This window comes from Tamandua tetradactyla, chromosome 11 (assembly GCF_023851605.1).
Source record: "Tamandua tetradactyla isolate mTamTet1 chromosome 11, mTamTet1.pri, whole genome shotgun sequence".
NCBI classification, from domain to species: domain Eukaryota; kingdom Metazoa; phylum Chordata; class Mammalia; order Pilosa; family Myrmecophagidae; genus Tamandua; species Tamandua tetradactyla.
In genome coordinates, this window is record NC_135337.1 from 4,413,207 (window position 1) to 4,439,328 (window position 26,122).

At 39.4% G+C, this 26,122-nt stretch overlaps 1 protein-coding gene and 1 pseudogene across 4 annotated transcripts in view; one reads left to right on the forward strand and one right to left on the reverse strand.

The window, feature by feature from the left end:
- The window catches only part of CD58 (CD58 molecule), an 83,311-nt gene that overhangs the window by 3,749 nt on the left and 53,440 nt on the right, over positions 1-26,122 (forward strand). The window lies entirely within an intron of this gene.
- On the reverse strand, positions 20,534-22,292 carry LOC143650905 (UPF0711 protein C18orf21 homolog pseudogene; annotated as a pseudogene).

The window sequence follows — 26,122 nt, forward strand, 5'->3', positions numbered from 1 at the left end:
ATTCTCCAACAAGCCACAAAATTGTCACCACACTGTGCCGGTTTGAAACTGTTCTGTACCCCAGAAAAGCCATGTCCTTTAATCCTTGTTCAGTATTAAAGGACAGAATGTTTTTTATTGTTTCCATGGAAATGTGACCCACCCACTTGTGGCAAGAAACTTTTGATTTCATGGTTTCCATGGAGAAGTGTCTCCACCCATTCAAGGTGGGGTTACTCACTGGAGTCCGTTAAGAGGGAGCCGTTTTGGAAAAAGCTTTTCAGAGCAGCAGAGCCCACAGAGCCAGAGACCTTTGGAGATGAGAAGCGGAGGCGTTGCTGGGGGAGAGTTTCATGAAACTAGAAGTGGGGAGAGAAAGCTGGCAGAGGTTGCCTTTCCTTCCCAGCTGAGCAAGAACCCTGACCTTCATTGGCCCTTTTTTTGGAGTTAAGATATCTTTATCTGGATGCCTTAGTTTGGACATTTTCATGGCTTAGAACTGTAAACTTACAACTTAATAAGCTCCCTTTTTAAAAAGCTGTTCTATTTCTAGTATATTGCATTCTGGCAGCTTAACAACTAAAATACACACACGGGAAATTTAACATTGATACAGAACTATTTTCTGATACAGAGGACAGAAGCCAATTCTGGATCATACACTACATTTGGTGGCCATGCCTTTTTTAGTCCCCTTTAGTCCAAAATTGTTACCACTGTTGCCACCTTTTTTGGGGGGGTTGGGGGTGGGGGTACTTTATGACGTGGCCATTTTTTTAAATAATTTTTTTATTGTGAAATATAACATATATACTAAAAAGTAATAAATTTCCAAGGACATTATAACATGTAATTATGGAGCAAATTTTAAAATTTGGTATGGGTTATAGTTCGATGATTTTTAAATTTTTCTTCTAGCTGCTCTGAGACCAACAGAAATATCAATATAACGATTCAATAGTCATACTCATTTGTTATATTCTGTTTTCTGTTATGTTACTCCTTCTCCTTAAATAACATATATACATAAAAGCAATAAATCTCAAAGTACATCGCACACTTAGTTGTAGAACAGATTTCACAGTTTGGTATGGGTTACAGTTCCACAATTTTATGTTTTTCTTTCTAGCTGCTCTAAGATACTGGAGGCTAAAAGAAAATATCAGTATAATAATCAAACACTCTTACTCATTTCTTAAACTCAGCCCTCTCTGTATATCCCCACCATCACCTTTGATCTTTCTGCCACTCTTTAGGGGTATTTGGGCTATGCCCACTGTAACTTTATCATGTTGAAAGGGGCTGTTGATAATATGGGATGGAACTAGTTGGTGTTCTGGAGAGGCCGGCCCCTCTGCATTTCAGGACTTACCTGGTCCAGGGACCCATTTGGAAGTTGTAGGTTTTGGAAAGTTACCCTAGTGCATGGAACCTTTGTAGAATCTTTTTTTTTTTTTTTAACTTTTTTTTTTTTATTGTATAGTATAACATATACACAAAGCAAAGAAATAAAAAAGCAATGGTTTTTAAAGCACTCCTCAACAAGTAGTTACAGAACAAATCCCAGAGTTTGTTATGTGCTGATATGATTCTCTCATATTTTTACTTCTAGCTGCTCCAGAATATAGGAGGCTAGAGGGCTTAAATATTTTTTTATCATCATAATCAACTTTTTTTCCTTCTTTTTTTTGTGAAAAATAACATATATACAAAGAAGCTATAAATTTCAAAGTACAGCACCACATTTAGTTGTAGAACATATTTTAGAGTCTGATGTGGATTACAATTCCACAATTTTAGGTTTTTACTTCTAGTTGCTCTAAAATACTGGAGACTAAAAGAGATATCAATTTAAAGATTCACCATTCATATTCATTTGTTAAATCCTGTCTTCACTCCGCTATCACCTTTGATCTTTCCATCCCTCTCTTTAGGGGTGCTTGGGCTTTGGCAATTCTAAATTTTTGATATTGGAAGGGTCTGTCACTAATATGGGGTAGGGAGATGCAACTATCTGATGTTCTGAAGAGGACTCTTGCCAAATAGGAATTCTAAACCTCCTTTTAACTCTTGTCCCTCTCCCCATTATTTACCTCTGCTGTTGCTGTGATAATGCTGATGGTTTCCTTTTTTTTTTTTTAATTAAAAAAATTAACTAACACAAAAATAGAAATCAATCCATTCTACATATGCAATCAGTAATTCTTAATATCATCACATAGGTGTATGGTCATCATTTCTCAGTACATATGCATCGATTTAGAGAAAGAAATAGCACTACAACAGAAAAAGAAATAAAGTGATAACACAGAGAGAAAACACAAATAAAAATAAAAAGTACAAAAATATATAAGAGAAAAAAAAAAACAAAACAAACAAACAAAAAACTATAGATCAGATGCAGCTTCATTCAGCGTTCCAAGATAATTACATTACAATTAGGCAGTATTGTGCTGACCATTTTTTTTTTTTTAGACGTCATACCATTCTACATATGCAATCAGTAATTCTTAACATCATCACATAGATGCATGATCATCTTTTCTTAGTACATTTGCATCGGTTTAGAAGAACTAGCATTATAACAGAAAAAGATATAGAATGTTAATATAGAGAAAAAAAAATAAAAGTAATAATAATAAGAACAAAACAAACAAAACAAAACAAAACAAAAACCTATAGCTCGGAGGCAGCTTCGTTCAGTATTTTAACATGATTACTTTACAATTAGGTATTATTGTACTGTCCATTTTTGAGTTTTTGTATCTAGTCCTATTGCACCGTCTGTATTCCATCAGCTCCGATTACCCATTATCTTACCCTGTTTCTAACTCCTGCTGAACTCTGTTACCAATGACATATTCCAAGTTTATTCTCGAGTGTCGATTCACATCATTGGGACCATACAGTATTTGTCTTTTAGCTTTTGGCTAGACTCACTCAGCATAATGTTTTCTAGGTCCATCCATGTTATTACATGCTTCATAAGTTTATCCTGTCTTAACGCTGCATAATATTCCATCGTACGTATATACCACAGTTTGTTTAGCCACTCGTCTGTTGATGGACATTTTGGCTGTTTCCATCTCTTTGCAATTGTAAATAACGCTGCTATAAACATTGGTGTGCAAATGTCTGTTTGAGTTTTTGCCCTTAATTCCTTTGAGTAGATTCCCAGCAATGGTATTGCTGGATCGTATGGCAATTCTATATTCAGCTTTTTGAGGAACCGCCAAACTGCTTTCCACAGTGGTTGCACCATTTGACATTCCCACCAACAGTGGATAAGTGTGCCTCTTTCTCCGCATCCTCTCCAGCACTTGTCATTTTCTGTTTTGTTGATAATGGCCATTCTGGTGGGTGTGAGATGATATCTCATTGTGGTTTTGATTTGCATTTCTCTAATGGCCAGGGACATTGAGCATCTCTTCATGTGTCTTTTGGCCATTTGTATTTCCTCCTCTGAGAGGTGTCTATTCAAGTCTTTTTCCCATTTTGTAATTGGGTTGGCTATCTTTTTGTTGTTGAGTTGAACAATCTCATTATAAATTCTGGATACTAGACCTTTATCTGATATGTTGTTTCCAAATATTGATTCCCATTGTGTAGGCTGTCTTTCTACTTTCTTGATGAAGTTCTTTGATGCACAAAAGTGTTTAATTTTGAGGAGTTCCCATTTATTTATTTCCTTCTTCAGTGCTCTTGCTTTAGGTGTAAGGTCCATAAAACCGCCTCCAATTGTAAGATTCATAAGATATCTCCCTACATTTTCCTCTAACTGTTCTATGGTCTTAGACCTAATGTTTAGATCTTTGATCCATTTTGAGTTAACTTTTGTATAGGGTGTGAGATATGGGTCTTCTTTCATTCTTTTGCATATGGATATCCAGTTCTCTAGGCACCATTTATTGAAGAGACTGTTCTGTCCCAGGTGAGTTGGCTTGACTCCCTTATCAAAGATCAAATGACCATAGATGAGAGGGTCTATATCTGAGCACTCTATTCGATTCCATTGGTCGATATATCTATCTTTATGCCAATACCATGCTGTTTTGACCACTGTGGCTTCATAATATGCCTTAAAGTCTGGCAGCGCAAGACCTCCAGCTTCATTTTTTTTCCTCAAGATGTTTTTAGCAATTCGGGGCACCCTGCCCTTCCAGATAAATTTGCTTATTGGTTTTTCTATTTCTGAAAAATAAGTTGTTGGGATTTTGATTGGTATTGCATTGAATCTGTAAATCAATTTAGGTAGGATTGACATCTTAACTATATTTAGTCTTCCAATCCATGAACACGGTATGCCCTTCCATCTGTTTAGGTCTTCTGTGATTTCTTTTAGCAGTTTTTTGTAGTTTTCTTTGTATAGGTCTTTTGTCTCTTTAGTTAAATTTATTCCTAGGTATTTTATTCTTTTAGTTGCAATTGTAAATGGGATTCGTTTCTTGATTTCCCCCTCTGCTTGTTCATTGCTAGTGTATAGAAATGCTACAGATTTTTGAATGTTGATCTTGTAACCTGCTACTTTGCTGTACTCATTTATTAGCTCTAGTAGTTTTGTTGTGGATTTTTCCGGGTTTTCGACGTATAGTATCATATCGTCTGCAAACAGTGATAGTTTTACTTCTTCCTTTCCAATTTTGATGCCTTGTATTTCTTTTTCTTGTCTAATTGCTCTGGCTAGAACCTCCAACACAATGTTGAATAATAGTGGTGATAGTGGACATCCTTGTCTTGTTCCTGATCTTAGGGGGAACGTTTTCAATTTTTCCCCATTAAGGATGATATTAGCTGTGGGTTTTTCATATATTCCCTCTATCATTTTAAGGAAGTTCCCTTGTATTCCTATCCTTTGAAGTGTTTTCAACAGGAAAGGATGTTGAATCTTGTCAAATGCCTTCTCTGCATCAATTGAGATGATCATGTGATTTTTCTGCTTTAATTTGTTGATATGGTGTATTACATTAATTGATTTTCTTATGTTGAACCATCCTTGCATACCTGGGATGAATCCTACTTGGTCATGATGAATAATTCTTTTAATGTGTTGTTGGATACGATTTGCTAGAATTTTATTGAGGATTTTTGCATCAATATTCATTAGAGAGATCGGCCTGTAGTTTTCTTTTCTTGTAATATCTTTGCCTGGTTTTGGTATGATGGTAATGTTGGCTTCATAGAATGAGTTAGGTAGTTTTCCCTCCACTTTGATTTTTTTGAAGAGTTTGAGGAGAGTTGGTACTAATTCTTTCTGGAATGTTTGATAGAATTCACATGTGAAGCCGTCTGGTCCTGGACTTTTCTTTTTAGGAAGCTTTTGAATGACTGCTTCGATTTCTTTACTTGTGATTGGTTTGTTGAGATCATCTATCTCTTCTTGAGTCAGAGTTGGTTGTTCATGTCTTTCCAGGAACCCGTCCATTTCCTCTAAATTGTTGTATTTATTAGCGTAAAGTTGTTCATAGTATCCTGTTATTACCTCCTTTATTTCTGTGAGGTCAGTAGTTATGTCTCCTCTTCCATTTCTGATCTTATTTATTTGCATCCTCTCTCTTCTTCTTTTTATCAATCTTGCTAAGGGCCCATCAATCTTATTGATTTTCTCATAGAACCAACTTCTGGCCTTATTGATTTTCTCTATTGTTTTCATGTTTTCAATTTCATTTATTTGTGCTCTAATCTTTGTTATTTCTTTCCTTTTGCTTGCTTTGGGGTTAGCTTGCTGTTCTTTCTCCAGTTCTTCCAAATGGATAGTTAATTCCTGAATTTTTGCCTTTTCTTCTTTTCTGATATAGGCATTTAGAGCAATAAATTTCCCTCTTAGCACTGCCTTTGCTGCGTCCCATAAGTTTTGATATGTTGTGTTTTCATTTTCATTCACCTCGAGGTATTTGCTAATTTCTCTAGCAATTTCTTCTTTGACCCACTCGTTGTTTAGGAGTGTGTTGTTGAGCCTCTACGTATTTGTGAATTTTCTGGCACTCTGCCTATTATTGATTTCCAACATCATTCCTTTATGGTCCGAGAAAGTGTTGTGTAAGATTTTAATCTTTTTAAATTTGTTAAGACTTGCTTTGTGACCCAGCATATGGTCTATTTTTGAGAATGATCCATGAGCACTTGAGAAAAAGGTGTATCCTGCTGTTGTGGGATGTAATGTCCTATAAATGTCTATTAAGTCTAGTTCATTTATAGTAATATTCAGATTCTCTATTTCTTTGTTGATCTTCTGTCTAGATGTTCTGTCCCTTGATGAGAGTGGTGAGTTGAAGTCTCCAACTATTATAGTATATGAGTCTATTTCCCTTTTCAGTGTTTGCAGTGTATTCCTCACGTATTTTGGGGCATTCTGGTTCGGTGCGTAAATATTTATGATTGTTATGTCTTCTTGTTTAATTGTTCCTTTTATTAGTATATAGTGTCCTTCTTTGTCTCTTTTAACTGCTTTACATTTGAAGTCTAATTTGTTGGATATTAGTATAGCCACTCCTGCTCTTTTCTGGTTGTTATTTGCATGAAATATCTTTTCCCAACCTTTCACTTTCAACCTATGTTTATCTTTGGGTCTAAGATGTGTTTCCTGTAGACAGCATATAGAAGGATCCTGTTTTTTAATCCATTCTGCCAATCTATGTCTTTTGATTGGGGAATTCAGTCCATTGACATTTAGTGTTATTACTGTTTGGATAATATTTTCCTCTAACATTTTGCCTTTTGTATTGTATATATCATATCTGATTTTCCTTCTTTCTACACTCTTTTCCATATCTCTCTCTTCTGTCTTTTTGTATCTGACTCTAATGCTCCCTTTAGTATTTCTTGCAGAGCTGGTCTCTTGGTCACGAATTCTTTCAGTGACTTTTTGTCTGAGAATGTTTTAATTTCTCCCTCATTTTTGAAGGATAATTTTGCTGGATATAGGAGTCTTGGTTGGCAGTTTTTCTCTTTTAGTATTTTAAATATATCATCCCACTGTCTTCTAGCTTCCATGGTTTCTGCTGAGAAATCTACACATAGTCTTATTGGGTTTCCCTTGTATGTGATGGATTGTTTTTCTCTTGCTGCTTTCAAGATCCTCTCTTTCTCATTGACCTCTGACATTCTAACTAGTAAGTGTCTTGGAGAACGCCTATTTGGGTCTAATCTCTTTGGGGTGCGCTGCACTTCTTGGATCTGTAATTTTAGGTCTTTCATAAGAGTTGGGAAATTTTCAGTGAAAATTTCTTCCATTAGTTTTTCTCCTCCTTTTCCCTTCTCTTCTCCTTCTGGGACACCCACAACACGTATATTTGTGCGGTTCATATTGTCCTTGAGTTCCCTGATATCCTGTTCAAATTTTTCCATTCTTTTCCGGATAGTTTCTGTTTCTTTTTGGAATTCAGATGTTCCATCCTCCAAATCACTAATTCTATCTTCTGTCTCTTTAAATCTATCATTGTAACTATCCATTATTTTTTCTATGTTTGCTACTTTATCCTTCACTTCCATAAGTTCTGCGATTTGTTTTTTCAGTTTTTCTATTTCTTCTTTATGTTCAGCCCATGTCCTCTTCATGTCCTCCCTCAATTTATCGATTTCATTTTTGAAGAGGTTTTCCATTTCTGTTCGTATATTCAGGATTAGTTGTCTCAGCTCTTGTGTCTCATTTGAGCTATTGGTTTGTTCCTTTGACTGGGCCATATTCTCAATCTTTTGAGCGTGGACAGTTATCTTCTGCTGCTGGCGCCTGGGCATTTATTCAGATTTCTCTGGGTGTTGGACCCAGCAAGGTTGTAAGATTTTTCTGTGAAATCTCTGGGATCTGTTTTTCTTATCTTGCCCAGTACGTGGCGCACGTGGCACACGTTTGTCTCAAGTGTTTGGAATGGGTCTCCCCCAGTCACCGATCTCCGTGGCCTGGGGCTTTCGGATCCAAATCTCTCCGTTGGTTCAGGGGCCGCGCGTGGTGGAGGCGTCAGCTGCCGCGGCTTGAGGGGACCCTGTGGCTGGTTGCGGGCCGCAGCGGGCCTGAGGGATTCCCCACCGGACCAGGAAGCCTCCCGTGGGGGGGGGCTTCCGCGGCTTGGATAGCCCTCCTATCTGAGACTCGTATCCGCGGACTCGAAGCAGAGACTCGAAGCCGCCCGCAGAAGAGGGGTGCCACCTGCCTCGGCTTGGGAAACTTGCTTCTCCAATACTCTCAGCCGGCCCGGAAAGGGGGGAGGGAGTAGCTCGGACCACCGCAGCTGCCGCTGATCGGGAGATCGCACGCCGCTCGGGGGTCTCACTGCAGCCGAGTCTCGCAGTCAGTCTAGCCAGCCCAGACTTTGGATAGCCCTCTGATCCGGGACTCGTAGCCGCGGACTTAAAGCCGAGACTCAAAGCCGCCCGCAAAAGAAGGGCGCCGCTTGCCTCGGCTTGGGGAACTTACTTCTCCGATACTCTCAGCCGGCCCGGGAAGGAGGGAGGGATTAGCTCGGACCGCCGCAGCTGCGGCCGCTCGGGGGTGTCGCCGCAGCCACGTCTCGCAATCAGACTTGCCAGCCCAGACTTTGGATAGCCCTCCGATCCGAGACTTGTAGTCGCGGACTCGAAGCCGCCCGCAAAATTGTGGCGCCGGCCGCCTTGGCTGGGAAGCTTGTCTCTCCGAGTCTCTCAGCCAGCCCCGGAAGGAGGGAGGGATTAGCTCGGACCGCCGCAGCTGCGGCCGCTCGGGGGTCTCGCCGCAGCCAAGTCTCGCAAACAGACTTGCCAGCCCAGACTTTGGATAGCCCTCTGATCCGAGACTTGTAGTCGCGGACTCGAAGCCGCCCGCAAAAGTGTGGCGCCGGCCGCCTTGGCTGGGAAGCTTGTCTCTCCGAGTCTCTCAGCCAGCCCCGGAAGGAGGGAGGGATTAGCTCGGACTGCTGCAGCTGCGGCTGCTCGGGAAATCGCCCGCCGCTCGGGGATCTCACTCACCGCAGCTGAGTTTCGCAGTCAGACTAGCCAGCCCAGACTTGGTTACGCTGTGTGTCCATTCCCTGCTGTAGCCCCGGGAGTTGTTTTGTACTGTTTCTGTTCACCTATTAGTTGATTTGGAGTCGGAGGAACTAAGACGCATGTACCTTACTAAGATGCCATCTTGGATCTCCTCGATGGTTTCCTTTTGAACATAGCTCATAGCATGCAATAGCAGTTTTCCCCCTATGCCCTGGACTTAAACACTCTTTGTACAAGAATCATATCTTTGAAATAATCTTACAGGAATTAATTCATATTTCTGGTGTCAGTGGGACACAAAGGTATATACAACCCCTTTAAACTTGTTCATCTTCAATGTGGTAATATTACTTATAGACCCACTAGAGAACCACCTTTAAACTCCTGTCTATTCCTTTACATTGCAGTTCAACCTCACTAGCTAATGGTTCACCCATCTCTAGCTTCTCTGTATCTCTAGGTCCCCTATATTCTGTATTATAAGCCTCTGATTGTACCTGTATGCTGGTCATAAAAGTGGAATCATACAGTATCTATCCTTTTGTGTCTGGCTACTTTGCTCAGCATTATGTCCTCAAGGCTCATCCCTCTTGTCTTGTGCTTCAGTACATCATTTTGTCTTACTGCTGCATAATTGTATGTATATGCCACATTTTGTTGATCTACTTGTTTGTTGATGGGCAGCTGGTTTGTTTACATCTGTTGGCGATTGTGAATAATGCTGTTGTGAACATCGGTGTGCAAATGTCTGTGTCGTTGCTTTCAGCTCTTCTGGGTATATACCAAGTAGTGCTATTGCTGGGTCATAGTGCAAACTTGACATTTAGTTTCCTGTGGAACCTCCAGAGTCTTCCATAGTGGCTGCACCATTATACATTCCCGCCAGCAGTGCATAAGTGTCCCAGTTTCTCCACATCCTCTCCAACATTTAGTTTCTTGTTTGTTTAATAGCAGCCATTCCTACCAGCAGTGCATAAGTATCTCAGTTTCTTCACATCCTCTCCAACATTTGTAGTTTCTTATTTATTTTATAGCAGCCATTCTTTTTTTTATTCTTCACCATAATAATTTTTATGAAGCATAACCACATATAAACACAAGCATTCTTACCATATGATCATTCTATTCTTGTTATATAATCAGTAACTCACAAAATCATCACATAGTTGTATATTCATCATTATAATTTCTCAGAACATTTGCATCAATTCAGAAAAAGAAATAAAAAGAAAACAGAAAAACATTCATACATACCTCACATCCCACCCCTCCCCCTCACCGATCACCAGCATTTCAAACTAAATTTATTTTAACATTTGTTCCCCCATTATTTATTTATTTTTAATCTATATGTTTTACTCATCTGATGATAAGGTAGATAGAAGGAGCATCAGACACAAGGTTTTCACAATCACACAGTCACATTGTGAAAGCTATATCATTATACAATCATCTTCAAGAAACATGGCTACTGGAACACAGCTCTACATTTTCAGGTAGTTCCCTCCAGCCTCTCCATTACGCCTTAACTAAACAGGTAATATCTATTTAATGCATAAGAATAACCACCAGGATAACCTCTCAACTCTGTTTGGAATCTCTCAGCCATTGACACTTCATTTTGTCTCATTTTGCTCTTCCCCCTTTTGGTCGAGAAGGTTTTCTCAATCCCTTGATGCTGAGTCCCAGCTCATTCTAGGATTTCTGTCCCATGTTGCCAGGAAGGTCCACACCCCTGGGAGTCATATCCCACGTAGAAAGGGTGAGGGCATGGAATTTGCTTGTCATGTTGGCTGAGAGAGAGAGAGGCCACATCTGAGCAACAGAAGAGGTTCTCTTGGGGGTGATCCTTAGGCCTAATTTTAAGTAGGCTTAGCCTATTATGAGTTAAGTTTCTTATGAACAAACCCCAAGATTGGGGGGCTCAACCTATTGCTTTGGTTGTCCCCACTGCTTGTGAGAATATCAAGAATTCTCCAAATGGGGAAGTTGAATGTTCCCCCTTTCTCACCATTCCCCCAAAGGGACTTTGCAAATGCTTTTTTGTTCACTGTTTAAATCACTCTGGGATTTATCGGAGCATCACTCTGGGCAAACCTACAAAATCTCATGCCCTTCTCAAGGTTCCAAGTATTATAGTGTTCAATTAAGCTGTCCACATAAGTTATATTAGGAAATGCACTGTTCAAAATATAAATTTTGTACCAAATGAACATTTTTTAATAGTAGCCATTCTTATAGATGTTGGGTGATATCTCATTGTAGTCTTGATCTACGTTTCTCTTATAGCCAATGAAAATGAGCATCTCTTCATGTGCTTTTGAGTCATCTGTATTTGCTCTTCAGAAAAATGCCTGTTCATGTCTTTCGCCCACTTTATAATTGGGTTGCTTGTTCTCTTGCTCTTGAGTTGTATGATTTCTTTGTATATACAGGAAATCAAATCTTTGGCCATTTGTGATTTCCAAACATTTTCTCCCATTGAATTGGCTGCCTCTTCACCTTTCTAACCAAGTCTTTTGAAGTGCAGAAGCATTTGATGTTGAGGAGTTCCCATTTATCTATTTTTTCTTTTGTTACTTGTGCTTTAGGAAAGTTTATGAAACTACCTGTTATTACTAGGTCTTGAAGATGTTTCCCTTATTTTCTTAAGAGAAGCTTTATGGTCTGAGTTCTTATATTTAGGTGTTTGATCCACTTTGAGTTAATTTTTGTGTAGGGTGTAAGATAGGGGTCCTCTTTTATTCTTTTGGCTATTGATTTCCAGTTCTTCCATGTCCAATTATTGAAAAGACTATTTTGTCCCACTTCAGAGGATTTGGGGGCCTTGCCAAAAATCAGTTGACCATAGATTTGGTGATCTATTTCTGCACTCTTGATTCAGTTGCATTGGTTAGTGCTTCTATCTTTGTGCCAGTACCATGCTGTTTTGACCATTGTGCCTTTATAATAGGTTTTAATGTCAGGGAGTGTTCATCCTCCCACTTCATTCTTCTTTTTTAGGATGGTTTTAGCCATTCGGAGTATCTTTCCCTTCCAGATGAATTTGGTAGCTAGCTTTTCCAAATCTTCAAAGTAAGTTGTAGGAATTTTGTTTGGTGCTGTGTTGAATCTATATATCAATTTCAGGAGGATTGATATCTTAACTGTATTTAGCCTTCCCACCCATGAGCAGGGAATGTCTTTCCACCTATTTAGACCTCCTTTGATATCTTTTATCAATGTTATGTAGTTTTCTGTACACAAGTCCTTTATGTCCCTAGTTAAGTTCATTCCTAAGTACTTGATTCTTTTAGTTGCTATTTTGAACGGAATTTTTCACTTAACTGACTCATCAGCTAGGCTATTGCTTGTATATAGAAATGTGCTGATTTTTGTACATTAATTTTGTATCCCACCACCTTGCTGAATTTGTTTATTAGCTCAAATAACTTTACTGTAGATTTCTCAGGATCTTCCAAGTATGGTATCATATCATCTGCAAATAATGAGAGTTTTACTTCTTTCTTTCCAATTTGGATGACTTGTATTTCTTTGTTCTGCCTAATTGCTCTAGCTAGAACTTCTGGCACAATGTTGAATAACAGTGATGACAGTGGGCATCCCTTGTCTTGTTACTGATCTTAGGGGGAAAGCTTTCAGTCTCTCTCCAGTGAGTACGATGTTGGCTATAGTTTTTCATATATTCCCTTTATCATACTGAGGTAGTTACCTTTGATTCCTATTTTTTGGAATGTTTTTATCAGAAAAAGATGTTTAATTTTGTCAAATGCTTTTTCAGCATCAATCGAGATGATCATGTGATTTTTCCCTTTTGATTTGTTAATGTGCTGTATAACATTAATTGATTTTCTTGTGTTGGACCATCCTTGCATTCCTGGTATAAACCCCGCTTGCTCATGGTGTATAATTCTTTTAATGTTTTGTTGTATTCAATTTGCTAATATTTCATTGAGAATTTTTGCATCTTTGTTCATTAGGGAGATTGGCTTGTAGTTTCCTTTCTTATAGCATCTTTACCTGGTTTTGGTATTAAAATATTAGCTTCATAAAATAAGTTAGGTAGAATTCCTTTTTCCTCAATTTTTTGGAAAAGTTTGAGCAGAATTGGTGTTAGTTCTTTATGGAATGTTTGATAAAATTCCCCTGTGAAATCATTTGACCCTGTGTTTTTCTTTGTAGAAAGATTTTTCATGATTGAATATCTTTACTTGTGATTGGTTTGTTGAAATATTCTGTTTCTTCCTGAGTCAGTGTAGCTTGTTGGTGTGTTTTCGGGAATTTGTCCATTTCATCTGAGTTGTCTAGTTTGTTGGCATATAGTTGTTCATAGTATTCTCTTATGATTTCTTTTATGTCTTCAGGATCTGTGGTAACACATTCATTTCTGATTTTGTTTATTTGCATCCTCTCTCTTTTTTTCTTTGTCAGTCTTGCTAGTGGCCCATCAATTTTATTGTTTTTCTCAAAGAAGCAACTTTTGGTTTTGTTGATTCTTTCTATTGTTCTTTTGTTGTCCCATTCATTTATCTCTGCTTTTATTTATGTTATTTCTCTTCTTCTATTTGCTTTGGGGTTAGTTTGCTGTTCTTTCTCAAGTTCCTCCAGTTGTGCTGTTAAGTCCTCGATTTTTGCTCTTTCTTGTTTTTTAATATAAGCATTTAGGACAATAAATTTCCCTCTCAGCACAGCCTTTGCCACATCCCATAAGTTCTGATAAGTTGTATTCTCATTTTCATTCATCTCCAGTTAGCTGCTGATTTCTCTAGCAATTTCTTCTTTGACCTCACTCGTTGTTTAAGGGTGTGTTATTTAATCCCCGTTTATTTGTGAATGTTCTCATTCTTTGGTGGTTATTGAGATCCATCTACATCCCATGTGATCAGAGAAAGTACTTTGAATGATTTCAGTGTTTTTAAATTTGTAAAGATCTGTTTTGTGCCCCAACATCTGATCTATGCTGGAGAATGTTCCATGAGCACTAGAGAAGAATGTACATCCTTGTGCTTTGGGGTGCAATGACCTATATATGTCTGTTAGGTCTAATTCATTTATCAAGTTATTTAAGTTCTGTTTTTCTTTGTTGATCTTCTGTCTGGTTGTTTTATGTATAGAGGAGAGTGGTGTATTGAAGTCTCCTACTAATATTGTTGAAACATCTATCATTCCCTTCATTTTTGCCAATATCTGTCTTGTGTACTTTGGAGCTCCTTGATTTGGAACATAAACATTTATGGTTGTTATATCTTCTTGGTGAATTGACCCTTTAACTAGTATATATAGTGATATAGTGACCTTTTTTGAAGGACATTTTGGCTGGGTATACAATTCTTGGCTGGAAGTCTTTCTCTTTCAGGATCTTGAATATATTATACCAGTGCCTTCATGCCTCTAGGGTGCTAGTTGAGTAGTCTGAACTCAGTCCTATGTGGTTTCCTTTGTATATAGTAGATTGTTTTTCACTTGCTGCTTTCAGGATTTTCTGCTTCTCTTCAACATTTGACAGACTGATTGATATGTACCTTGGGAAAGGCCTATTTGGATTTATTCTGTTTGGAGTTCATTGGGCTTCTTTGACTTACGTATTTATGTCCTTTAGAGGGTTGGGAAGTTTTCACCCATTATATCCTCAACTACTCTTCCTAGCCCTTATACTCCTCTCTTCTCCTTCTGGGACACCAGTGATTCTTATATTTGTGTGCTTTGTTTTGTCTGTCATTTCCCTGAGTTCCCATTTGATTTTTTCCATCTTTTTTGCCATTTGCTGTTTTGAGTTTTCGAAGTCAATTATCCTGTCCTCTATATCACTTATTCTTTCTTCTGTCTTTTCAAATCTGGTGTTGTGTGCCTCTAGTATGTTTTCTATTTGGTCAACAGAGTCTTTAATTTCTCTGATATCCATTATTTTTCTATTTATTCTTTCAGATTTCTCTTTATGCTCTTCTACTGTCTTCTTGATCTTCTTTATGTCATTTGCTCTCCCACTTATTATATTAAGTAGAGTTGTATGAATATCTTTGATTAGTTTCTCCAATGTCTGTGTCTCCTCTGATGTTTTAATTTGTTCATTAGGCAGGGCTATATCTGTCTGCATTGTGATATGTTTAGTGATTTTCTGCTGTCTTTGTGGCATGTAAATATCTTGATTGATTTACTTTGGGAGTTAATTTCTTTCAGTAGTCTAAAGCCTTTTGTTTGTTGGATTGTTGTACAGCAGGGAGCAGGGCATGGGGTGAGTGCAGTGATTTGTTTCAGGCAGGTATAGGCGCAGGTTGTGGATGTTATGCTGATGCTTGTGAACGTGGGCACCCAGGAGCCAGTGAGGACGTAGCTGTGTGGGTGCACCAGTCTGGGGCACACAACCCTGATATGCGCCGGTGTAAGGCATGGGGCCCTTTGTGCACATGCGTAGAGCTGTGGCAGCAGGTAGGCGTTATGCCTTTGTGGATTGGGGGCAGATGTGACCCACCTGCACAGGTCGGCATTTTTTCAGAGCTGGGAAGTGAGGCTGAGGGCCGTGTGCATGCGTGGTTCTACGACTGCTGTAAAGTGCAGTTCCCAGAGCTGAATGACCTGATTGGAGGCCTGTGCACTTGCCTGTGCCTGGGAGTGCCATAAATGGATGTGCAGAGCTCAGGAGGAGTGACGTGAGTCTGTGAGATACTATGGGCAGACTGGCAGGGTTAGCCTAGGTATGGAGATCAGTACCTGCAGGCTTTATGCATTGGCAACAGCCTGTAGGGAACAGGGAGGCGGAGACAATCTCGGGAGGGGTGCAGGAGAGGTGGGTTGGGCTGTACTTGGGGTGGGGGGTGGGGCAGGTACATGTACTGGGGCCTGGTGGGGTGGGGTGCCTGGAGCGTGGGGAATGGGAGCTGGTGACGGGGTTTGGGTGCATGGGGTATGGGGTGAGTCGCCTGTCATGGGGCTGTGCTGGTAAGGCTAGTATGCCCAAGGAATGTGGCCTGGCTTACTTCCCAGTCCCAGGCTCCTGTCCGTGCACTCCTGCTGGCTCCACGCCTCCGCACCAGGTTCCAGCCTCTCAGCTCCTTGGCTTCTGCAGCCAGGGCTACAGCATATGGTGCAGAAGGCTCTCCCAGGTCAGCTGCACTCCTGAATTGCCACCTCAGTTGCCATCCTGTCCCTTCTCTGTCTTTTCCGTGGAGCAGGGCTAATCTTGAGCTACTCTGGTCATCTTCCCGGAAGTCTGATATGGCCATTTTTTTGAGTCTAGCTCAGTTGTTTTATAGAATGTCCCTCGATTTGGATGGTCTGGCTGTTTCCTCATGATTAAATTGTGGTTGAAAGCTTTTTTGGCAGAAATATTTCATAGGTGATGTGTTATGTCCTTTCCAGTGCATCACATCAGGAGACAGATGCAATCAGTTTGTTCCATAATTGGAGATATTATGTTTGATTATTTGGCTATAGTGAGGTCTACCAGATGTCTGCATTGTAGAGGTACCTTTTCCCCTTTGTAATTAATAAGTGATTTATGAAATGATGCTTTAAGAGTGTGTGGGCATCCTGTCCCCCAATAGTCTTTCATTCAATGGTTAGTATCCATTGGTGATTTTTCCCAGTGTCAATTATTATTGAAATATTTCTAAATAACAATTTTTCTATTTCTGTTTTTGTATACATTTATAAATTGGCATTCTTCAGTAACAGAAGCTTTTTATCTTATTTTTAAAATTAATATGGACTTATGGATATGTTTTTAAAATGTCTATAAGCCATTGCTAATGTTATGTATTTTGATGATCAATTATCCCAAATTTGGGAGGTGAGAACCATCTCAAGCTGGCATTGCTATTTTTTGTTTGTTTTTAACATGTTCTCATCAGTATTTTAGCACTTCCTTACTTTCTGGCGCAAAAAGATGTTCTGGATTTATTTTGTACTTTTCCTGCCTCAGCTTTGTCATAATAAGATTCCCTAGTTCCCTAGTGAGGGGTGGTAGTTAGAAAACAAAATCTGGGTGCTCAATGTGCTCACCCTACTGGGGATATTTCCTGCCAGCTTTCAGAGCTAGGAAATACGGCTTTTACAGAGTCTCGAGTTTATTCTCATAACTTTATGTCTAATCCAACAATTCAGTGTCCTTCCTTGTCCTCCACTCCATTTTCCTGTTTCCCTTTTTTCAATGAAAACTCTCTTCTTGGTAGCATCAATATATGTTTCTAATGTTATATTAAACACAGAGTAGTTTCACAATTGCTATCTGATACAACTGCCAACCACAAACTCCACATACAACTCCAGATTTCTTAGCAGTTGTTTTTATTCTTCTTTGAAGATGTATACCGAATTCAAAAGTTACTTAGATTAATTCTTTTTCCTTTCTGTGGTTATCTGTTTTACATACTGAACCTATTTCATATACTGAAAATGCTAACGTAAATTTGCATTTTTTTCTTTTTATTCATTTTTGAGTTTTCTCCCTTGATTTAATTTACTTTTTAAATATATAAAATTAATATATTTAAATATTTAAAATTTTAGTATTCATGTGTAACTGCTCAGAGGAGTCTTATCGTACCCTCCCTATTCCCCCTCAGGTCTGTTACATCTCATTTGATTCTGTTTCATCTTTCTCATCTTTTTGCATAGATAAACAGATGCGTATGTTTCCTTAATCCCCCTTCATAAACAACAGGTAGCATACTGTCTGTACTCGTTTATACCTTCTCTTTGTCATTTAACTATATATCCCGAAAGTCATTCTGGTATTGGTTCTTAGAGATTTCTTCACTCTTTTTTTTTTTTTGCAGCAGCAGCAGTATAGCCCACAAGGGGTGAGTCTATGATAGTTTATTCAGCGGCTCTTTGGTGCTTTGTATCTTATATAGTGTGATCAGGGAGGGTTTCTTGAATAGGGTGACAGGTGACCATCGGAAATGAAAGGAAATGAGGAAGCAGACTGTGCATATTCCAGGCACAGAATACGGTAGTGGTAAAACCCTGAGGTAGTCTTCAGACACTTAAGGAACTTGAAGGGGAGACCATTGTGGCAGAGAGTAGTAGGAAATGAGGTTGTGAAAGGAGTCAAGGCCAACTCTTGTAGATGGAGTAAAGACGTGGACATTTTCACTTCAAGTGAAATGGGAAGCTACTGGAGGGTTTAGAACATAGACTAAAATTATGGTGACTTGAGGTTTTTTTTTTTTAATTGTACGAAATAACATATATTCAAAAAAGCAATAAATTTCAAGGCACATCACCTAAATTAGTTATAGAACAGATTTTAGAGTTTGCTATGGGTTACAGTTCCAGAACTTAAGGTTTTTACTTCTAGCTGCTCCAAGACGCTGAAGAGGAAAAGAAATATCAATATAATGATTCAGCAGTCATGCTCATTATCTTTTGTGTTACAACTCCACCTTCTTCCTTGATCTATCTCCCAATCTTTAGGGGTATTTGGGCTATGGCCATTCTGACTTTTACATGTTAGAAAGAGCTGTCGATAGTATGGGATGGGGGATGGAACAGGTTGATGTTCTGAAGAGATTGGCCTCTCTGAGTTTCAGGACTTATCTGGCCTAGGAACTCATTTGGAGGTTGTAGGTTTCTCGAAAGTAACATAGGCATGGAACCTTTGTAGACTCTCCGATGACGCCCTAGGTGTTCGTTAGAGTTGGCTGTAATGGTTTTGGTTGAGGCTTAGCAAACCATGATAAGCAGCAATGTCTAACTGAAACTTGTGTAAGAGGGACCTTCAGAGTAGCCTCTCGACTCTATTTGAACTCTCCTAGCCACTGATAGCTTATTTGTTACGATTCTTTCCCCTGTGTTTCAGGAGGGCATTGTTGATCCCACAGTGCCAGCGTCAGGCTCATCCCTGGGAGTCATCTCCCACGTTGCCAGGGAGACTTTCACCCCTGGATGTCATGTCCTGTGTAGTGGGGAGGGCAGTGGTTTCGCTTGCAGAGTTGGGCTTAGGGAGAGAGAGAGACCACATCTGAGCAACACCAGAGGTCCCCTGGAAGAAACTCTCTTAGGCATAACTGTAGGTGGGCTAAGCTTCTCTGCTACATAAATAAGCTTTACAAGAGCAAGCTCAAGATGAAAGGCTTAGCCTATTGATTTGGGGATCCCTAATGTTTGAGACAGTATCAGGTGTTTCCCCAGTGGTAAAGTTTAATAGTCCCATATTTTTATTCCCGCCCCTTAAGGAACTTTGCCAATACTTTTTTTTTCAAGTATCTGCATTATTTATTTAAAGTGTTTTTTAAAAGACAGCTTGAATACAATCCTAGCTTATCATTAAAATATATATATATATATATATGTATATGTATTCTGTCCCAGAAAACATTTAAGATAGCTAAATTGTTGCTTACTATGTTATGTTCTAGTTTTTAGACCTACAAATAAGTTGTTACTAGAGCAAATTAAAATATCACTAAGGTGAAAAATTATTATAGAAGCAATACAAAGTGGTAAAAATGAAAATTTCAGTATCTTACTGAATCATCCATAATTCAAGACTGCCCCAGATATTTGCTTTTGCACTCAAAATAGGAATAATGATCAGATCTTACTAATATACAGTTATGTAGCTGATTGAAGGAAAACAGGGACACACATAATTGATCCTTATTCTGAGTTAGAAGTAAAGCTATAAACACCTGGAAGAAATCTTCATTAGTGAGTAGACCCTCTCATAAAGGTCTCCATTTTCTTAGTAAAGAAAACGTAAATAATAAAAACTGCTGGTTAAGGGAGGGGAAAATAATAATACTCAATATCTGTATGTATATATATATATACTAATTATAAGGACCTTTTTATATTTTTTTGGTCCTCACAATCGCCCTTTGTGGGACAGATTTCAGTTATTCATTCTAATGAAGTATTTTCTCCATAAACACTGAAGGATGCCAAGAAAAGTTTGCTCTTGGACGTAGTTTTCATGTATTCAAAGAATAAGTGAAAAATATTCCTTTTCTAACCTTACTTTCAGAAATTACATTAGATATTAATTTTCAAAATCCATCCTTCAGAGAGGAATCAGCGGAATGGTAAATGCTTCCCTATAAGGAACAGGAAAAGGTGAATGAACGTCCCCCAGCCCAGACGCTTTGCACCCCAAGCACCCCCCCAAGCACATCTCAGTTCCCCTACCCCCGCCTTCCTTACACCAGTCAAACACGTCCCCCAGAAAAGACGTGTCCTTTTACGTGGTCCAATCTTATGGAGGCAGCCATGTTTCTTTTAATCCTGATTCAGTATTGTTGGGTATAAACTCTGATGGGATTATTTCCATGGAGATGTGTCACACCCAGTTGTGAGTGGGACCTTTTGCCCTGCGCCTTCCCATGAGATGCTAAATAAGCCAGAACCCACAGTTTTGCCCTGGAGAAACTAAGTGAAAGCCCACAGATGCTAAGAGAGGAAACCACAGGCATCAGAAACTGGAAGCAATAGAGCTGGAAACAGGGACCAGTAGATGCCAGCCATGTGCCAGACTTTAGCCTTTCTTGAGTCAAGGTATCTTTCTTTGGATGCTCAGTTTGGATATGTTTCCGGCCTTAGAACTGTAAACTTGTATCTTAATCAGCTCCCCTTTTAAAAGCCAAAAAAAATTCATCCTTCATAGAGAAGGCAAGAAATTTCTGATGTCCACCTTTGGATTGGTTAGGGATTCCTGCTGAGTAACATTTTTAGTCGAGAGAAGTGCTTCTTTGCTTTGCTCCCATTCTTTGAAGAGGAAATGGGTGTTGGCTGTCCAGCTGTAGGTGTTTTGCAAATCAGTGCTAGGCTGTTACCTTTGGAACCAACCATATCATGACTTAGGCTTGCAGAACAAGGAACCTTTCTCCCTGGTGACTTCGGGCTGAGGTTCTTTCTAGAAGTGGTAGATTATTTTTCAGTGCTGATAGAAAGCTTCAATACGTTTAACTGTTCTGTGGCATGTTTTATAAGCAATCAGCAATACATTTTTGGAGTCTTTGTACTTTTTCACAATTTGTACTTCTTTAAAATGAGTGTATATTTTTTGCTTCTTGAAGAAGTTTATGTATTTTGGGTGTCAGTTTGGACTTGGGTTTAAGACACACTCAACAGTTATCCAGCACCAGCAACTGGAAACAGTATGGACACGTTTCTTTAATATAGGAAACAGCAGGCCTGGCATGGGCAGCTTGTAGTTTCCCCCACTGCAGCCTCACGATAGTGGTTCTACCTCATCCTGGCAGCCGCCACCACTTCCACGCTGCGGAGACCCCACGAGAAAAGCTGCCAATACTTTTTAATTATCCACTCAGCATACTCTGGAATGTATCTGGGCATTACATTAAGCTTTATGGAATCACAAGCCCTCATGCCCATTCTTGGCCCCAGGTGTTAGGGCTGTTTTAATGATCTATCCAGACAGGTTGAGTCAGATTAACTGCTACAGAAAATTTATGTTCTACACAAAATAAACTCTCTTCCTTTGGTCTCACAGAGTAAGTGAAGTTCTAAAATACGTCTTCCTTACCCCCGTGTTCTAATTTACCTTAGTCCCGACTGGATCGGCTTCGTTCTTACCTCTAATTGAAGCCTGATCTCTTCCAGTTTCTGTAACAGTTGTTGTATGTGGCAGTGCTGACCTTCAGAAAAATCTTCTACTTCGAGTCTTAGATGTCACACAGGTACCCGAAGTTCCAGGGAGATACCAGGCTATACATGTATGGCACAGCCTCTCAAAATCTAGAAATAACAATTACCATTCCAGATTAATTGTGACTGCTATGAGAGCTTACAATCTGGGCCCCAATTTTCTTATAAGTATTTTCTAAATGAGACCATACAGTATTTGCTCTTTTGTTTCTGGTTTATTTCAATCCCATAATGTCCCACAGGTTCATTCACAGTGTTGCATAGCTCACGACTTTGCTCCTTTCTGTAGCAGCACAGTATTTGATCATATGGTATATGCCACAGTTGGCCTTTTCTTCCTCTCAGTCAGTGCATCCTTCAGCCACCTCCCTCTGTTGGGCATCATATGTAATGTCCGAAGTCAATGGACTTGAGTTTTTAAAAGAATTCCACTGGCGGCTGGGTAGAGAATAGTCCATAGCAGGGAGCAAAGGCAGAAGCAGGGGCACCATTGAGAGTCAGAAAGGACTGTCTTAGCTGGCAGTGGAGGAGGTGAGAAATGGGAGGTATCGGGGTGCCTTTTGAAGGATAAGCCAGCGAATTTGATGCTGGATTGCATTACATGGAGTAACGTGTGGACAGGGCGTTAGGTTGTGCCGGGCACAGAGTAAAGGCTGAAAAATAGGAACTGTTTTATCCCTCAGCTATTTTTGGCAGAGCCTTCCTTCTCTGCCGTTGACCTTTTACAGATGATTTATCTTACCAGCCATCACCCTAGCTGGATTTAGCTTCCTTGTATGCAAGAACTGAGTGAGTCACATATTTAAAAACTATTTCCTTTCATTGTTACGTGTTAATGTTTTTTAATGATGCAGGTTAAGCTTGCATTTCAGATGATAAAGTGCTCCATTTTAACCCAGAGATATTATGTGGCACTTGTTCATATGTTTGGCTGAAATCGAGATTCAGGTAGCCTGTATTTCTAATTAGACAAAAAAAAATCTTAGTAAAAATGGTGTTGAATATTTCAATGGCAGAACTAGACCTGTTGTTATATTAGGGGTGGGGGGTGGGGGCGAGTGTCTATAATGCTTATATGCTCAGGCACCAGGATGCTTTGTATGCCAGGCACCAAGAGGAATGTTTTTGGTGGGTTTTATTTGTTTGTTTCCATTTAATTGCCTCACCAGTTTTATTAGATAGGACCCGTTAAGGAGGCCAGGAGGCTTAGTTAGGTTAAGAACTTGCCCAAGTTCACCCAGCTGACAGATGACAGCATGTTTGAGCACTGGTCTGTCTGACTCAAGACCTCGGTGTGTCCTTAACCACTGGGTCCATTCCCAGCAGCAGAAACTCCAACTTTTTGTATAAACTGGTATGACTATAATTGGTCTATTCTAAATGACATTGCACATGATTTGGCTAAAGCATGTAAATTATATAGGACAGTGCAATAACCAATCATGTAAGATTGCATTCAGCATCACAGTCTATAATAGAAAAATTGAAAACAAAAAAAAGAAACAAAGACTTTGGGCCATAGAATTCAGAATGGTTTTATCAGTTTATTTATATATTTATTTAATATTATTAACATTTTGCCATATTTATACTCTCTCAACACACTTTACTCCTAAAACATTTGCACAATCCAAATAACATTATAAGATCTAAGAAAATTAATAATAATCCCATATTATCATTTAACTTCTACTCTTATTCAAATTTCCTCAAATATTACAAGATCATTATCATTTTTATGAAAACAGGACACAATCAAGTTTTACTCTTTGCATATGTTGCTATGTTTTTGGTTTAATCTGGACAGGCATCTTGAGACTTAGAAACCCCTTTTAAGTTTTTAAGACTAGTTTTAGGAATTTGTTTTACTGTCCTCTTTTTTCACTTGTTTCCCTTAAGGACTGGTTTTGAGGGTAGGCATTGGTTTTTGTGTGTTTAAAAGCATAAATCAACCCTTATTTACACGTTTTCTGTCTTTTGATGTCGTCTCACGTTGTTTCTTCCTAAGTGCAAGAGTTCTTAAAGCTTTTACTGGAGGAGTCAGGAGAAGCTTTTACTTGAGCCCCTTAGTTCTGCTGTTACAAATCAAACCTACCATGTCAGGATTGTAATTGAAAGTAGGATACAAATTTTTCTCTTTTCTCAGACAAGTTTAGATTGACATTTGAGGCTTTCCCCAGAATAGTGCTGGAAAACATTTTAGCATTTCCTCTTTGGAGACTACCTTTAATGCCTGACACTTGCCTTGAAGGAAAATGCCTTTTAGTTAACTTAATAGGCACAGAATCTTCTTTGGCCTCTTTCCTCCTTTTGATTGCCTTCCTTTGTGCCAAAGGGCTTTCCCAGTCTCAGCTGATACTTGGTGTCTGTGCTCAAGAGATATTATTAGCCCAAAGACTCTGGAGGTCAAACAGAAACCAGTAGAAGTGACTGAAACCGCATGCCCATAATCACTGAAACTTATGGGTGTTCCCTGCTCCCAGCAGGGGACCTTTGCTCTGAGGATTTTCACTTGTGGCCTTGAGATGTTCTAGCAACTCAGTATTCATCAGGGGGAATCAATTTATTTTGATAAGGTTTTTTTTTTTTTTTTTTTTGATAGGCTTGTTCTCAAGAAATAAACTGATGTTGGGTCCTGGTAATTTCACTTCTTCTTGAAAATGCTCCCCAAAATGTCTGTTGACATTAGTGTCCGAATTTCTATCAGACTCACTGGTCTATAGATTCTGAATATTTTTCCCATGTAATAGTTAAAAACTGGAAAGGAAAAAAAAAGGAAGTTAATAGACATTAAGGAAATAAGAAGTTCAAATTCATAAGAAACTAATAAGTCTGTGCCACCTTATTCCTCAAGGCAAGTGTGGCTCTTAGATAGCAAAAGCAGTGAAAGGAAAATGTGGCTTTTGAGCAGTATATCGGTGTCTTGAAAGGACAGATTAGAGTAGCACTGCCCAATGGAAATATAATGTAAGCCACATCTGCAATTTTAAACTTTCTATTAGCCATGTTTTTTAAAAGGAACAGGTGAAATTAATTTTAATGTTTTATTTAACCTAACATAGCCAAAATAGTTTCATGTTAACATGTAATCAGTAATCTCAATAAGAATTGTTGAGCTATTTTACCTTCTTTTTTTCATAACAGAGCTTCAATACCTGCTGTGACTTTTACACTCACAGCACATCTTCTTTGGGCTGGCCACATTGCATGTGCTTCCTTGCCAGACGTGGCCCTGGCACCCGTATTGGATTGCCTGGATCTAGGGGAAAATGTCTTGGGTAAGTGAAAGAACTTTAAGGGCAAGAATAAGGAATTGTAGGAAAATATTTTAGCGTGACACCAGATAGGAATACTCAAAAGGAAGCGATGTAGGGAACCAGCCTTTTCCTTCTGGGTGAACTCTTTGAAGTGCAAGGAGCGTCTTGACAACTGAGGGCAGTTTCTGGGTCTGGCAGGACTGATGTGAGTTTCTGGGTCTGGCAGGACTGATGGCCTGTTGGGAGTTAGTTGGGTACAGTTTAAGTCTAAAATAGTGCAGATGTAGCTGAGACCAGCAGATTCCTGTCTTTAGCAATTGTGAAACTCACTGACTGGGGCTGAGCTTACGGTGAAACAGACAAAGAAAGGCAGGGATGGCTCCAATCAGCAGAGGCTTCTCTCATGGCTCATAGTGCGGGTTTGGCCGCTGGATGGCCCTGGCCCCCCAGCTCTGCCCTGACCAGCTTCGTGAGCTCGGCCAGCTGCTCAACCTCTTGGTTTCCTCACCTGTAACCTGGTGGTTCTCACTCTTAGGGATGTTTTTGCCCAGATAATCTCACAGCTCACTCCCTTCCTTCTTCAGGGTTCTGCTCACATTTCACCTGACCGCCAACCCTTACCCAATAGCGAAACCCATCTGCTCTTTTTTGGGTACAAAAATGCCCCCAGGGCCCTGCTATCTCTGGAGTTGAACTGGGCTCTAACCAAATCACCGTTATTGTGTCATACATTCGGGGGAAATAATCAAGGTTTATATATTCGGGTACTGAAACTTTTAGGGGATTTTTTTTTCTTCATTGAATGGTGCTTTACCTTAACTGTCAAAATCTGCAAGCAATTTAGAGCCTTGAAAATGTTTAAGAGAGAGAGAAGAATTTTAAAATCTAATTGTTTCTAAGAAGAAAAATAAAACCGGAAAAAAGTTTCCTTCAAACCCCAGAAGGGGGTGGTTAGATCATCTCTAAGAAATGGCATCAATGTAGAAGTTGCATTTCCTCAAATCTTAGGCAGGTGTTAACTTCGATTAGAGGATGACATGAAAGGGTACAGTTTGTCTGGTGTGGTTCCCTGTGTGCCACAACACTTAGTAAGTGAAACCTGGTTAAACTTGAAGGCGAAAGCTGTAGACAAAGGGGAACGTTGCAAAAGGGACAGTTGTGGGGCTTGGGGTTGGCTGGGGAGCCAGAGAAGAGGAGCCTTCACATTCTCTCATCTTTTTCTAGCGATGGAAGAAGTCCGTGGGTCTGAGAGGAATCTGTTTTGATTGTGTTTGAGGGTTTTTTATCAGTTGGGGATCTCCAGAGAAACAGAACCAGCAGGA